This window comes from Esox lucius, chromosome 23 (assembly GCF_011004845.1).
Source record: "Esox lucius isolate fEsoLuc1 chromosome 23, fEsoLuc1.pri, whole genome shotgun sequence".
In the NCBI taxonomy this organism is placed as follows: domain Eukaryota; kingdom Metazoa; phylum Chordata; class Actinopteri; order Esociformes; family Esocidae; genus Esox; species Esox lucius.
Genome location: NC_047591.1, coordinates 3,147,099 through 3,163,038, shown reverse-complemented (window position 1 = coordinate 3,163,038; position 15,940 = coordinate 3,147,099).

Here is a 15,940-nt window from a genome sequence, read left to right as displayed (position 1 = left end):
AGCTCTTTACTAATACTAGTTATTTTTATTTAGACGCTAAAGAAGACTTAGACTAGCTCTCAATAGCTAGCAACCAGGAACCCTAAGCTAACGTTATCAAGGCTAACAGTAACATTGAACTCTGAGTAACATTGAAGAGGGACTTCATTCTCTATCAGGCATTGGTGTGAAATTGCTTTCCGGCCGGTGAGTAATTGCAAAATGCTGTAATACAAACCCAATTCCAAAAAAGTTGGGACACTGTACAATTGTGAATAAAAACAGAATGCAATGATGTGGAAGTTTCAAATTTCTATATTTTATTCAGAATACAACATAGATGACATGTCAAATGTTTAAACTGAGAAAATGTATCACTTTAAGGGAAAAATAAGTTGATTTGAAATTTCATGGCATCAACACATCTCAAAAAAGTTGGGACAAGGCCATGTTTACCACTGTGTGGCATCCCCTCTTCTTTTTATAAAAGACTGCAAACATCTGGGGACTGAGGAGACAAGTTGCTCAAGTTTATGAATAGGAATGTTGTCCCATTCTTGTCTAATACAGGCTTCTAGTTGCTCAACTGTCTTAGGTCTTCTTTGTCACACCTTCCTCTTTATGATGCGCCAAATGTTTTCTATGGGTGAAAAATCTGGACTGCAGGCTGGCCATTTCAGTACCCGGATCCTTCTTCTATGCAGCCATGACATTGTAATTGATGCAGTATGTGGTCTGTCATTGTCATGTTGGAAAATGCAAGGACTTCCCTGAAAGAGACGACGTCTGGATATGTTGTTCTAGAACTTGGATATAACTGTCAGCATTGATGGTGCCTTTCCAGATGTGTAGGCTGCCCATGCCATACACACTCATGCAACACTATACCATCAGAGATGCAGGCTTCTGAACTGAGCGCTGATAACAACTTGGGTTGTCCTTGTCCTCTTTAGTCCGGATGACATGGCGTCCCAGTTTTCCAAAATGAACTTCAAATTTTGATTCATCTGACCACAGAACACTTTTCCACTTCGCCAAAGTCCATTTTAAATTATCCTTGGCCCAGAGAAAACGCCGGCACTTCTGAATCCTGTTTAGATACGGCTTCTTTTTTGACCAATAGAGTTTTAGCCGGCAACGGCGGATGGCGCGGTGGATTGTGTTCACAGACAATGTTTTCTGGAAGTATTCCTGAGCACATGTTGTGATTTCCATTACAGTCTCATTCCTGTATGTGATGCAGTGCCATCTGAGGGCCCAAAGATCACAGGCATCCAGTATGGTTTTCCGGCCTTGACCCTTAAGCACAGAGATTGTTCCAGATTCTCTGAATCTTTGGATGATATTATGCACTGTAGATGATGATAACTTCAAACTGTTTGCAATTGTTCTCTGAGAAACTTCTTTCTGATATTGCTCCACTATTTTTCGCTGTAGCATTGGGGGAATTGGTGATCCTCTGACTTCTTGACTTCTGAGAGACACTGCCACTCAACGAGGCTCTTTTTATACCCAATCGTGTTGCCAATTGACATAATAAGTTGCAAATTGGTCCTCCAGCTGTTCCTTATCTGTACATTAAACTTTTTCGGCCACTTATTGCTACCTGTCCCAACTTTTTTGGAATGTGTAGCTCTCATGAAATCCAAAATGAGCCAATATTTGGCATGACATTACAAAATGTCTCACTTTCAACATTTGATATGTTATCTATATTCTATTGTGAATGAAATATAAGTTTATGAGATTTGTAAATTATTCCATTCCTTTTTTACTCAGAATTTGTACAGTGTCCCAACTTTTTTGGAATCGGGTTTGTAGTTTTTTTAATGAAAGAAATCGTACCTAGTACAGATTTAACTACAGCAGCAATGGGCAAAGTTTATAACTTCATAATAAATTAAAATAAATTATGAAGGCTATTTTATATTTTGCATATCTTTTTCCACTATACCATTTTCATACCAAACCTTGACTTAGAATTTTCAGTACGAATCGTGACTTTTGAGTTACTGCTACTGCTCATTGCTTGTGTAGTCAAACGTCTTGCAGTGAACCTTTCAGATTTCTGTTTCTGTACTCCTCTGCTCACTCCACAGGCTTAAAGTTAAAGCTTGCATCCACTACAAAACCATGTTGCTTGTGTAAGGAGCAGTAAGAGTAATTTCCTTACCTACCTTCAGGCAATGTTCAAAGCCTATATCTATGATCAGGAGATTAAGGGTAGAAGGATTTACCAGATAGGAAAGATGATAGGATAGTGGAAAATATGGTAAATTATTTGAAAGCTGACTGTAGGATGTTAGACCCTTTGACACGTACGATCACACTGGTGTGATCATGCTAGAGTGGTCCCTGATGAACATTGAGGTGTTTATAGTGTAGATGTTAAAGAATTTACAAAATCCATGATTTTTATTCAAATCCGGTTATATAGGGTATCTTACGTTCGTCATTGTTCAGACTGGAACCAACACGTGATCAATTTCAGCAGCATTGAAGCCACAGTATGGCCATGAAACAGGCACCGGGTAAACAAAAACACACACACAGTTGGCAAAATTGCATATGTAGAAAACAATTGAAATAATAATAAACCTAGGCAAGATACTCAAATGAGAGAGATAGGTGTGGAGCCTTCTCTGTCCTTCCTGGAGTAACCCTGCAGAACAACTCGGCAGAAGTGCCTTTTTGCCATTTCGGGTAATAAAACCGTTGTTTGACCAGAATGCCAATGAAAGTTGCTGCTGAAAGATCTGGGAAGGCTTTAGTACTTACACTAACTAATGACTGCCTGGGAGAGGGGCAACCACTCCCCCTTCAATACAGGCCTTAATTATCAGAACAATTACCAATTGCCCTGCCTCTTAAACCAACTTGATCTGTCAACATTCCGCTACACGTAAGTTATGCTGCATCAGCAGTTCAAGTAGGCTATTGGGAAGATGTCAATAGATGTCCCTAACTAGCAAAATAAAGCACTCAGCAACAAAATGTTAAGACCTAAACAAAGGTACTTTAGCTAAACAGTCCTTTAGCTAAAGATATAGCTCACCCTATATTACACTTATGTTATCAAGACACTAGTAACTCATTGACAATTATTCTAAGCTACATTATTTGAATCCTACAGGCATCATTACTTCATGATATCTATAATCTCTGGCAACATCATTTATATTCTGCACCTTATGTTGAATAAAATTGGATGGGCTGGTAATATAAAGTTTTGTAGCCTCCTCTCAAGTTTGTAATGAACATCTGCCCATCTTTGGCTGTCTGTTATGAGTTGGATTAGTTTACTGGATCTTGCCATGGAGATGGTGGGATGATGGGATATATTTTATTGATCATCGATTCAACCCTCCTCTCCTTTTCTCTTTTTACCCCTCTGCTCTCCTTCTCATTCGTTCCTTCTACTCCATTCCTCCAACGAGGGTGGCCGTGAGTGATGGATGCACTCATGGATGGAGAGCGACAGGCGGTCACAGGACTGACTTGGTATGCAGAGGCCTACTCCTTTACACAAACATACACACACACCCACACTGGATCTCTCTCACCTTCAGATGAGGGTAGGTTTTGCCTTCCCTCATTACCATCTCTCTAACATATATACAGACAGCATCAGGGCCTCTGGTATTTTTTGCCATATATTAGGTCATATATATTCCTCAGCTGTGTGACATTTTATCAGAATCTTCTAATCGGAGATCCCTTCTTGTTTACAAAACTCATAACATTAAAAAGGTTATGAAATGCAGATACTGATTAGTGAGTCAAGGGGCTCAAACAGGGTCCGTTTTTGACCCAGTAAACCAGGAAGTGATACTTTGAGGAAGACCAGAAAATAAATAAAAGAATACCTCTTAACAACAAGTGGAGAAGTCTATTTCTTCAGGAGATACAATGCACAGCGGCATTGTAATGGAGATGTATGTGTACGTGATAAGAAGGTAATTATTTGAGATGATCATAGGAGTCCCAATCCACCCACACAACCTAAGCCTTCTTTACATACCGTTAAGATTCCTGTTAAGATTCACCACTGTAACCATTTAATTACATAACAGAGTATAATGACTTCATCATGTTATAATTACTACAGATAAAAAAACAATGAATTGTTCACCTATCTTCACTGTGACTGTATCATACTCTTTTGCATGTTCCCTTTTGTTTTTGGTGCTTTTATCTTTGTTTCTGTAGCCTTTTCAATCCTATCAGTCTTGGGAGGGGTCTGTTTTCATTTACCTGGCTACCCAGAGTAGTTAATATAGGGTTCATTCTGTCACTTTGGATGATTGATTGACAGGTATGCTCAGGGATGGTACTTCCTGTGTGATGTATGTTAGGGGTTGTAACTTCTGGTATGACATATGCATGTCCGGGGGTTGAAATATGGTATGGGGGTGTATGGCTTGTAATTTATGGGGGCTTTAATGTTTAAAAATAGGGCTTCAGGGGTCAGGCTTATTATGCCCCCAGGCATTCAATGTTACAAAGTTTGATGTTTAACACCAGGATTCGGGAATGTTAAATTGCCCAGACATTCGATGTTATGATAAGTAACGATAAGTTTGATGTTTAACAATAGGGTGCGTGGGTTTGGGAATGTTTTAATCCCACAGGCAATTGATGTTACAATAAATTGTGTGTACAACAGATGGTCTGTAACCAGTGGGTGGTACCTTTCATGTTTTACGATGCCATAGGTGGTTGGCTTGGTCTGTGTATTTAAACCACACAGACCCCAGGTGTTGGTCATTCAGACTAGCCTGAGTAAACCTACGTGTATATTACAAAACATGGCAGATTCTACAGCGATCAACGCTGGGTTTGAAACACCGGTGATGGTTAACAGTATAACCATTGCCCAGCAAGTCGGCAAGAGAATACATTTGGGTGGTGATGACACAATGAAGATGCCACCCCCGAAGAAACCGATGCAGCATTTAGCACAAACTCATCAATTACACCAGGATATGTTAGCACAGGAGTGGAAATTGGAAGACAGGCGAATTGGTGGATACATATTCAACCCCTAGATACCAGAAATCAAATTTTATAATTTGTCCAAATGTGAGGTGTTTAAACAGGATTTGACTGATCAAATGACCTTTAGTGCTAGTTTATGGAGCACCTTTCGAAAACCATTTTATTTGGGGCCAAAGCAGGGCAAACATACGGTAGATGTGTTGTTTAAAGTCATCGAAGGAATGAAGCAGTATGACTGTTAGATTGGAGCTATTTCTGGACAATTTGGTATGTTACAGTGTGACTGAAGCACTAACACAGTCTTCAACACAGCATAAAAACAGACAATCCGGTTGTGATTATCAAGCTGTCGGCAGACTTTACGAAACATATCTCAAGAATACTACCAACCAGAGATTGAAGAATCCAAGGCTGAGGACTGGCTGGGTGACAATGCTGAATCCGGCTATGCAGTCATGGACCCTGACCCCTCGACTCAACCGTCTTACCCACCAAGAAACTACCATTGGCTTGACAGGCTTGATGCTCAACTAGGACCTTTTAATCTGTCGTACCTGTCAAATGTTGACTAAGAGTTCTCACAAAACAGACAAATGCCTTGCACCACAGGTTTTAAAGCAACATTGGGTATGTTCCTGCAAAACTTTGTTGTGGCTATTCTCCTTAATGCATGCATTTGATGTGAAGTGGACCGCCTGAGCCAGAGAAGACATTCTTGTCTCGACCCACCTGATTATTCTTTTGAGACCCATTATGATGACATTGTGGAGACAGTTTTAATACAGTGACTGAAACGTGCTGGTCAAGGCTTTGAATGCATGTGGTTTTCTACCACAGCGTACAGAAATTCACGTGGCAGCTAAGAACGTTCTGCAAAAACTCAAGTCAGAGCCATACATACAGAGACTGAGTGAGAATAGGCATGCATACATGGATCAAGGTAATGTGGAAGCAGTCGAGTCTTGGTGCAATGAAATTAAAGAGACTGTTTCAACAGAAATCTGAATGTTTGTGTCTCTTTTCTGAATTTCCTGGACATTGTGTAATTCCAAAGACTTGAATAAAATAATGTTAAACAAATATTCTCATTATTGACCCAATGCTCTAAGATGTCTGAACAGGTTATGAAAAGTATATACTACGACCCATCAAACCCTGGTGCTTATGTGTGCTTGAAAAAAGTGTACTTGGAGAAAACCGGGGAGGTCCTCAAGAATTGTGTTGGCTATTGGCCCAGGATACATAATGAATAGCTACAGGCCTGTAGCTATTACTTTTCAAAGAAATAGAGTTATTGTTCATTATATAAATTCATAAATTCAGCTGGATTTCGTCAATATGAGCGCTTGTAGTATGGAAAATGATAACATGAAATTTATGTTAACATGTATAGTTGTATTAAGTAAATATGCATGGATTAGTGTGCTGAGAAATAAAAGCGCTATGTTGAGGTAATTTTTTAACTAAGGTATATTTGAGAAATGTCTGTCTTTCTATTGCCTGGTATGTAACTATTTTCTTTGATTGTGACACACGTCTGTATAATCAGAGGATTATTAGGTACTCTGACCATTTTCCTCTGCTTAAACCAAAAAGGGTATCAGTCCTTTGTTCCTTAGGAATGTGGTCCTTGGGGGGAAGTGGAGGCAACTGGCTTCTTTAGGTGAACACAACAGTAAACATTATGGCAAGAAGGATAAGGTGGTGGGACAGCCCACCCTTTGTGTGAAACCTAGGATATGTGATAGAACAAAGGGAATTAGTTCTATTGACATAGGACAGCTGGGCAGCATCTTACCACACCCCTTTTAAATGTAAAAAATACAGACTGTTCCTGTATCTACTTCAGAGACTCTTCAGATGATTATTCTGTAACAAACTGTTAAAAGAGAATTTTGGCTCTGTACTTACTCCTTAGAAAGTTATGATTGATGGAATTGCCAACACAGCTATTGAGGTGTGCATTTGAAGACAAGTTAAAAGAAGGAAGAACCCCCAAAAAAGTCCAAACAGATAAGGGGAAGGAGTTTTTTAATTCACATTTTGAAATGTTAATGAAGAAGTACAACATAAAACATTTTGCGACAGGGAATGATGTCAAGGCGAGTATCGTTGAGAGATTTAATTAAACAATTAAATCATGAATGTGGCGGTATCTCACAGCTGCCAACACGCATCGTTGTGTTAATGTGATTCAAGATTTGGTTCGTGATTACAACCATAGCTACCATCGGTCTACTAAGAGAAAGCCTGTTGATGTTGGTGATGAAAATGTTAGACAAGTTCTCAAGAACTTGTCCTTGACTTACGAACACAATGATTTGCTGGACCGTGTCATTTACAGCAACTGCGTTATGGCTGGTTCTACACAACGCTGCCCAGTAACTCGTCGAAACATATCTATCCAAACAAGGATTTTGAGCTATACCACAAAATATGCCAAAGGTATAGATTTTAAGGTGATTGGGAAGTGTCTTTGACTGAATTCCAGTATCCACATACACTCACCTAAAGGATTGTTAGGAACAACTGTTCAATTTCTCATTTATACAATTATCTAATCAACCAATCACATGGCAGTTGCTTCAATGCATTTAGGGGTGTGGTCCTGGTCAAGACAATCTCCTGAACTCCAAACTGAATGTCAGAATGGGAAAGAAAGGTGATTTAAGCAATTTTGAGCGTGGCATGGTTGTTGGTGCCAGGCGGGCCTGTCTGAGTATTTCACAATCTGCTCAGTTACTGGGATTTTAACACACAACCATTTCTAGGGTTTACAAAGAATGGTGTGAAAAGGGAAAAACATCCAGTATGCGGCAGTCCTGTGGGGGCAAAAATGTCTTGTTGATGCTAGAGGTCAGAGGAGAATGAGTAGACTGATTCAAGCTGATAGAAGAGCAACTTTGACTGAAATAACCACTTGTTACAACCGAGGTATGCAGCAAAGCATTTGTGAAGCCACAACACGCACAACCTTGAGGCAGATGGGCTACAACAGATCTGGTGACTGTGGGGGCCATTTCAGTACAGTGAACTCATTGTCATGTTCAAGAAATCAATTTAAAAATATTAGAGCTTTGTGACATGGTGCATTATCCTAATGGAAGTAGCTATCAGAGGATGGGTACATGGTGGTCATAAAAGGATGGACATGGTCAGAAACAATGCTCAGGTAGGCCGTGGCATTTAAACGATGCCCAATTGGCACTAAGGGGCCTAAAGTGTGTCAAGAAAACATCCCCCACACCATTACACCACCAGCCTTTACAGTGGTAACAAGGCATGATGGATCCATGTTCTCATTCTGTTTATGCCAAATTCTGACTCTACCATCTGAATGTCTCAACAGAAATCGAGACTCATCAGACCAGGCAACATTCTTCCAGTCTTCAACTGTCCAATTTTGGTGAGCTTGTGCAAATTGTAGCCTCTTTTCCCTATTTGTAGTGGAGATGAGTGGTACCCGGTGGGGTCTTCTGCTGTTGTAGCCCATCCGCCTCAAGGTTGTGCGTGTTGTGGCTTCACAAATGCTTTGCTGCATACCTCGGTTGTAACGAGTGGTTATTTCAGTCAAAGTTGCTCTTCTATCAGCTTGAATCAGTCGGCCCATTCTCCTCTGACCTCTAGCATCAACAAGGCATTTTTGCCCACAGGATTGCTGCATACTGGATGTTTTTCCCTTTTCACACCATTCTTTGTAAACCCTAGAAATGGTTGTGCGTGAAAATCCCAGTAACTGAGCAGATTGTGAAATACTCAGACCGGCCCGTCTGGCACCAACAACCATGCCACACTCAAAATTGCTTAAATCACCTTTCTTTCCCATTCTGAAATGCAATGTATGCCAGTTAGCCTATAGAAAAACCTAGAGGAGGAAAAAGACAAGGTCCTTTTGTAGGCTAAATAAACAGCATGTCTTTGTGGGTCTCTCACGGGGATAACAAGTTGATTTCAACGCCAGTGCATAAGTCCAACCGATGGGATTTTTGGGAAAATACGATTGCTTAAATAACGAGTCTGGTCCTATGCACTGGCACTGAAATTAACCAATTAACCCATTTCAAGACGCTCCGTTCTTGTCTCGTAAAACCATTTACTGACGCTGGATGGCTAACAGCAGAACAGCTAATTTTGCTTGGCTGCACACTTAAGTCAATCAATCAATCAAAATTTATTTATAAAGCGCTTTTTACAACAGCAGTTGTCACAAAGTGCTTTACAGAGACACCCGGCCTTAAACCCCAAGGAGCAAACAACAGCAGTGTTGAATTTCAGTGGCTAGGAAAAACTCCCTAAGAAGGTCGAATTTTAGGAAGAAACCTAGAGAGGACCCAGGCTCAGAGGGGTGACCAGTCCTCTTCTGGCTGTGCTGGGTGAGATATTAAGAGTCCAATTGGAATAATAAATACATTTCTCTTGGCTAAATCCAGAGTATATTCGATTTTAGACTAGGTCAGAAGTATGACCAGGTGGACAAGGACAGGAACAGCAACGGTCCCCCCAAACCAGGTAATCCGCAGGTGTGGACCAGGACCTCATCTCCTTCTAAAATTTAAAATTGGAGGAAACTGAGAAAAGTTAGTAGTACATCCCTCATGTCCCCCAGCACAATAATATAGCAGCGTAACACCTTGGAAACTGAGACGGGGGGGTCCGGTGACACTGTGGCCCTACCCGGGGGAGGCCCCGGACAGGGCCCAACAGGCAGGAAATCAATCCAACCACATTGCCAGGCATCAACCAAAGGGACACCCACCAACCGCAACCCCCCTGAATGAGGGCCGAGTATTGCTAGCAGCGTACAGCCCAACTGCACAAGTGCGCAATAGAGAGTCAACAACAAGCCAGTGACTCTTCCTCCGAAGGGCATTGGATGGAGGGCATCCCAGTGGCGACGAGAGCCCACCTGGCAAGACAGCAAGGGTGGACAGTATCAAGCCTACTGGTCACCTTCACGCCCCCGGGCCAGGCTACACCTAATTATAAACCGTGCTGTAGAGATGAGTTTTTAGTAGACACTTGAAAGTTTGCACTGAGTTTGCATTTCTAACCTTAATTGGCAGATCATTCCACAGGAGTGGAGCTCTATGAGAAAAGGCCCTGCCGCCAACTGTTTGTTTAGAAATTCTAGGTACAAATAAAAGGCCTGCATCTTGCGATCTAAGGTTACGTGTAGGTATGTATGGCTGGATCATTTCAGCAAGGTAAGTAGGAGCAAGTCCATGTATTGATTTATAGGTTAAGAGTAAAACCTTAAAATCAGCCCTAACCCTAACAGGCAGCCAATGTAAGGATGCCAGGACAGGAGTAATGTGTTCAAATTTTTTTGTTCTAGTTAGGATTCTAGCAGCTGTGTGCAGCACTAATTGAAGTTTATTTATTAATTTGTCTGGATAACCAGAGAGAAGAGCATTGCAGTAATCTAATCTAGAAGTAACGAAAGCATGAATTAATTTTTCTGCATCAGTTTTTGATAGAAAGTTTCTAATTTTTGCGATGTTTCGAAGATGAAAATAAGCAACTCTTGAGACATATTTTATATGTTCTTCAAAAGAGAGGTCAGGGTCAAGGGTAACGCCAAGGTTTTTTACAGTTTTTTGGGATACGACCATGCAGCCGTCGAGGTTCACAGTGAGATCTGCTAACAACGCTCTTTGTTTTTTGGGTCCTAAAAGGAGCATTTCTGTTTTATTTGAGTTTAAGAGCAAGAAATTCTCTGTCATCCACTTCCTAATATCTGAAACGCATGCTTCCAAAATAGCTAATTTAGGGGCTTCTCCATGCTTCATTGAAATATATAACTGTGTGTCATCAGCATAACAGTGAAAGTTAATATTGTGATTTCGGATTACATCGCCCAGAGGGAGCATGTATAGTGAGAAAAGTAATGGGCCCAGAACCGAGCCTTGAGGAACTCCAAAGCATACCTTTGACTTGTCAGAGGATATGCCATCCACACTAACGAAATGATATCTTTCAGATAAATAAGATTTAAACCAGGCTAGAACATGTCCACGTAGCCCAATATTGGTTTCCAGTCTCTCTAAGAGAAGGGAGTGATCAATAGTGTCAAAAGCAGCACTAAGATCAAGAAGCAACAGGACGGATGCGGAACCTTTGTCTGAGGCCATTAGAAGGTCATTTGTTACCTTCACGAGTGCAGTCTCAGTACTATGATGAGATCTAAAACCAGACTGGAATATTTCATAAATGTTTTTTGTCTTTAGGAAGGCATTCAGTTGTTGGGAAACACATTTTTCTAAGATTTTTGAGAGGAACGGGAGGTTCGATATTGGCCTATAATTGTTTAATATGTCGGGATCTAGATTAGATTTTTTTAGAAGAGGCTTAATTTCCGCAATTTTTAATGAGTTTGGTACGCATCCGGAAGAAAGGGAGCAATTTATTATGTTCAGCATTGGCTGACCTAGCACAGGAAATAACTCCTTAAGTAATTTTGTAGGAATCGGGTCTAGCTGAGAGTTTGTGGGTTTAGAACTCATTACAAATTTTGTAAATGTGTCGAGCGATACAGTATCAAAAAACTCAAGTGTCCCCATTGACACCTGATCAGGGAGGTTCCGAAAATTTTTTGGACAACTGAGATTTTTAGGACCATAACTATTTAAGGATTCAGTTATTTGTTTTCTAATGGTGACGATCTTTTCATCAAAGTAGTTCATGTATTCATTACAACTAAAGTGAAGACCCACTTCACTTGCTAAGCTTTGCTTTTTTGTTAACTTTGCAACTGTATCAAAGAGAAATTTTGGATTGTTTTTGTTCGCCTCAATCAGGTTGGAGAAATAAGCTGATCGAGCAGACGTGAGTGATTTTCGGTATTGTACTGTACTGTCTATCCAGGCTAGTCTAAATACTTCCAACTTGGTGGAGCGCCACTTTCGCTCCAATTTTCTGGAGGCTTGCTTAAGTGCTCTAGTATTGTCGGTGTACCAAGGAGCAAGTTTCTTATTGCGTATTTCTTTAGTTTTTAGTGGTGCAACTATGTCTAATGTATTTCGCAGTATTGAGTTTAGATCCTCGATTTGATCGTTTACAGATTTATTTACTCTGTCATTTATGAGCGAACTAGTAAGAATATCAAGGAATTTATTTGTAATCCGAGAATTTATAGTACGGCTTTTGAAACTCATTGTTTGGGGGGCAAGTGGATTTCTTGTTTTAACGGTAAATGTAATAAGACAGTGATCCGATAATCCAGGATTTTGGGGGTAAATTATTAGATCTACAATATCTATTTCTCGTGACAGGACTAAATCTAAGGTATGATTGTGGCAATGTGTTGGACCTGAGACATGTTGGATGAAACCCATTGAGTCGATTATGGCTTGAAAGGCTTTTTGAAGAGGATCATTGGGGTTTTCCATATGGATATTGAAATCGCCAAAAATTAGAATACTATCTGCCATGACTACAAGGTTAGACAAGAATTCTGGAAACTCATTGAGGAACAATGTGTATGGCCCGGGGGGCCTATAAATAGTAGCTATGTAAAATGATTTATCGGCCTGGTTAACTTTCATGAGTAAAACTTCGAAAGAATGAAACTCTGTGATATGTTTGAGAGTAAGTTTATATTTACTGTCATAAATATTAGCGACACCCCCTCCTTTTCTGGACGCACGAGGGATATGATCACTAGTATAGCCAGGAGGAGAGGCCTCATTTAAGGCAGTGAATTCATTAGGCTTTAGCCACGTTTCACATAAACCAATAGCATCTAGTTTATGATCAGAGATTAATTCATTTACCGCAACTGCCTTTGGAGCAAGAGATCTAATATTTAGGAGTCCCATTTTGAGATGCGAAGTGATACAATTATTTTTATTTTTGACCGAGGTGGAGGAAGGCTTTATCTTAATAAGGTTGTTTTTGTTAGCACTACCTTGTTTAACTTTTCTCAGCCTGGAACAAGTCACAGTGACAATAGGTAAAGCTGTACTAACTACTCTGGCTATGCTATTGACAGACTCCACTATGCTAGCAGGCTGGCTAACAGCCTGCAGCCTGACCTGCACCCTATCTCATGTTAAAGCTATAGGAGTGAGACTCCTGTCAATGTTCCTAGACAAAAGAAGAGCACCACTCCAGCTAGGTTGGAGTCCGTCGCTCCTCAGCAGATCAGGCCTGGCCCTATTTCTGGGAGAGTCCCAAAAAGAAGGCCAGTTATCTACAAACTCTACCTCCTGCGACGGGCAGAACTCCGTTTTCAGCCAGCGATTGAGTTGCGCAAGTCTGCTGTAGAGCTCGTCACCACCCCTAGCTGGGAGGGGGCCAGAGACAATTACTCGATGCCGACACATCTTTGTAGCTAATTTACACGCTGATGCTATGTTCTGCTTCGTAACCTCTGACTGTTTCATCCTAACATCGTTGGTGCCAACGTGGATAACAATATCTCTGTACTCTCTATACTTAAGTTACTTTTGTCCAATCAGAAATCTTCTGTGTTTTCACGTAATTTCTTGGTATTGCCTCAGCTCTATTGGAACCTCGACGGAGCAGGTACTAAAGAAAGTATCTGGAACCAGGTACTATCCTAACTTTTGGCCAGTGGAATGGAAAAAAGGCGAGGCGTGTAGAGCCAAGTCGAGCTGGTACCATGCAGTGGAAAAGTTCCCAAAGCAAGTAGAGGCAAGGCGAATAGAGTCGAGCCGGTACCATGCAGTGGAAAAGCGCCATTTTAGTCTATCTACAGGGAGTCATGTTTGTAACCAGGAAAGATCTATTTAATTTCAAACATTATAATTTGTATGGGGATAGTCCAAAATTCCTAACAAACCATTCCAATCAGATGACACATTGGAATCAGTAGTGCGTGAATTTTACCAATTGGCCCTAGCTTCAGGAAAACACCTAAAGAACAAAGCCATAGTTATTGACTGGTCTGACTTCTTACACAGCTATGCTCTTTTTGAATTCAACTGTGCACAGGATGAGTGTCACGGTCGTGGGATGAAGAGGACACAGGCGCAGAGTAGAGGTAGGTAAGGTAATCCATGTTTAATACAAAATAAAGAAAGAAGGACTCCAACAAAACAAAAGGCAGCAACCAGTGACGTGGGTATTCCTTACACAGGATAAACAAAACCAAAATGAACCACGCCTTGGGGCCTACAAACTAAACTTAAATAGGGTCCCCAATTGGAGGCAATAACTAACACCTGCCTCCAATTGGGGAAACCAAAAAAAGGAGTAGAGGTGGCTAAAGGCCACCTCCTGTCCTGTCCTGGCTATGCCCCGAGCCCAGCGCAGAGATGGCTAGGGGCACAGCCAGGACGTGACAATGAGACTATCCCTGATTAAGTCTGGGAATGTACGACTTGAGATGAGGTTCAGTCAATCACTACATGATTAATTTGGTTGATTCTTACATTTTTTACTCCATTATTGAAGTGTTGATACAATTTCCATTTAGGACTCATTTCCACAGTGTGCTGGCATGTGATCAACTACCTGGTGGACCTAATGTTGCATTAATGATGATTGTTAATACACACCCAGCTAATCACCCCGGAAAACATTAGCTGGCTATTTACATCACAGACAACGGTGTCGGATGGTTTTATGACAGTTTTGGAAACTCTCCAGTTTTCAACCACTTGTTCTTTCTCTATCAAATGACAAGAGATCTGAGTAACAGAGATGTTATGTCTTTTTATATGATGTTATGGCTGATGATTCAATAAAAAATATGTTAGTCTCCAAGTTTGTATCTAAGATGTGTCAGAATAAGCATGATAGACAAGGGTTTAATTGTATACAGCATGCTCAATCTTGTGAATGATTTAATTTGTGTCATAGTTGTTTAAGAAATAAACGGTTAAAAATACATCTTATGCATGCTTTATTATTCAAAAATAATTGTAAAACAACATTGGTGTTTATGTAGTATTATTCATACAACAAATAGTCAAGGCAAAGACATACAGTGGATATAAGAAGTTTACACACCCCTGTTAAATGCCAGGTTTTTGTGATGTAAAAGAATGAGACAGATTAATCATGTCAGAACATTTTCCACCAATAACGTGAAGAATTCAATTGAAAAACCAACTGAAATCTTTGAGGGGGAAAAATAAACAATAAAGAACTCACAATAACCTGGTTGCATAACTGTGCACACCCTTAAACTAATACTTTCTTGAAGCACCTTTTGTTTTTATTACAGCACTCAGTCTTTTTGGGTAGGAGTCTATTAGCATGGCACATCTTGACGTGGCAATATTTGCCCACTCTTCTTTGCAAAAGCGCTCAAAATCTGTCTGATTGCTAGGACATCTCTTGTGCCCAGCTCTCTTCAGATCACCCCACAGATGTTCAATTGGATTCAGGTCTGGGCTCTGGCTGGGCCATTCCAAATGTCAATCTTCTTCTGGTGAAGCCATGCTTTTGTGGATTGGGATGTGTGCTTTGGGTTGTTGTGAAGAAAATCATCAACTTCACCAATATTTTGGAAATGTACAGACTGTTCGTAATTCCACATTGTCAAATTGAGTATGTTGTATTAATCTTACATCACTGTGACCATCACCGGTCTGTGTTAAAGATCTGAACCTTTGAAATCTGTGACTCTCTGAAGCATACTCATTACAACACCCCGGCAGATAAATGTCTGCACAGTGATACAGACATTAGTCCACACATGCAAGGTATATTAACCAAGATTCTATTTGACTAATAGATCGTGGAGAAAATCTGCCTACCAATCTCGGTTAACAAACCTTGCATATGTGGACTAAAGTCTGTAGCGCTGTGCAACATTCTATTGCCTTGCTCATGTATAATTTGTAGATGAACAGATTCACAGATTTGTACCTCTTGATGGGGTGACCTTGGTGATGACACGCGGGGTCTTTTCGCTGTATTGTGAGTATTAGCTATGGTGGTATCACTGTGTGTACTGTTAAGTTCGGTCTGTTGGATGTAGGTAGAGGTTGAT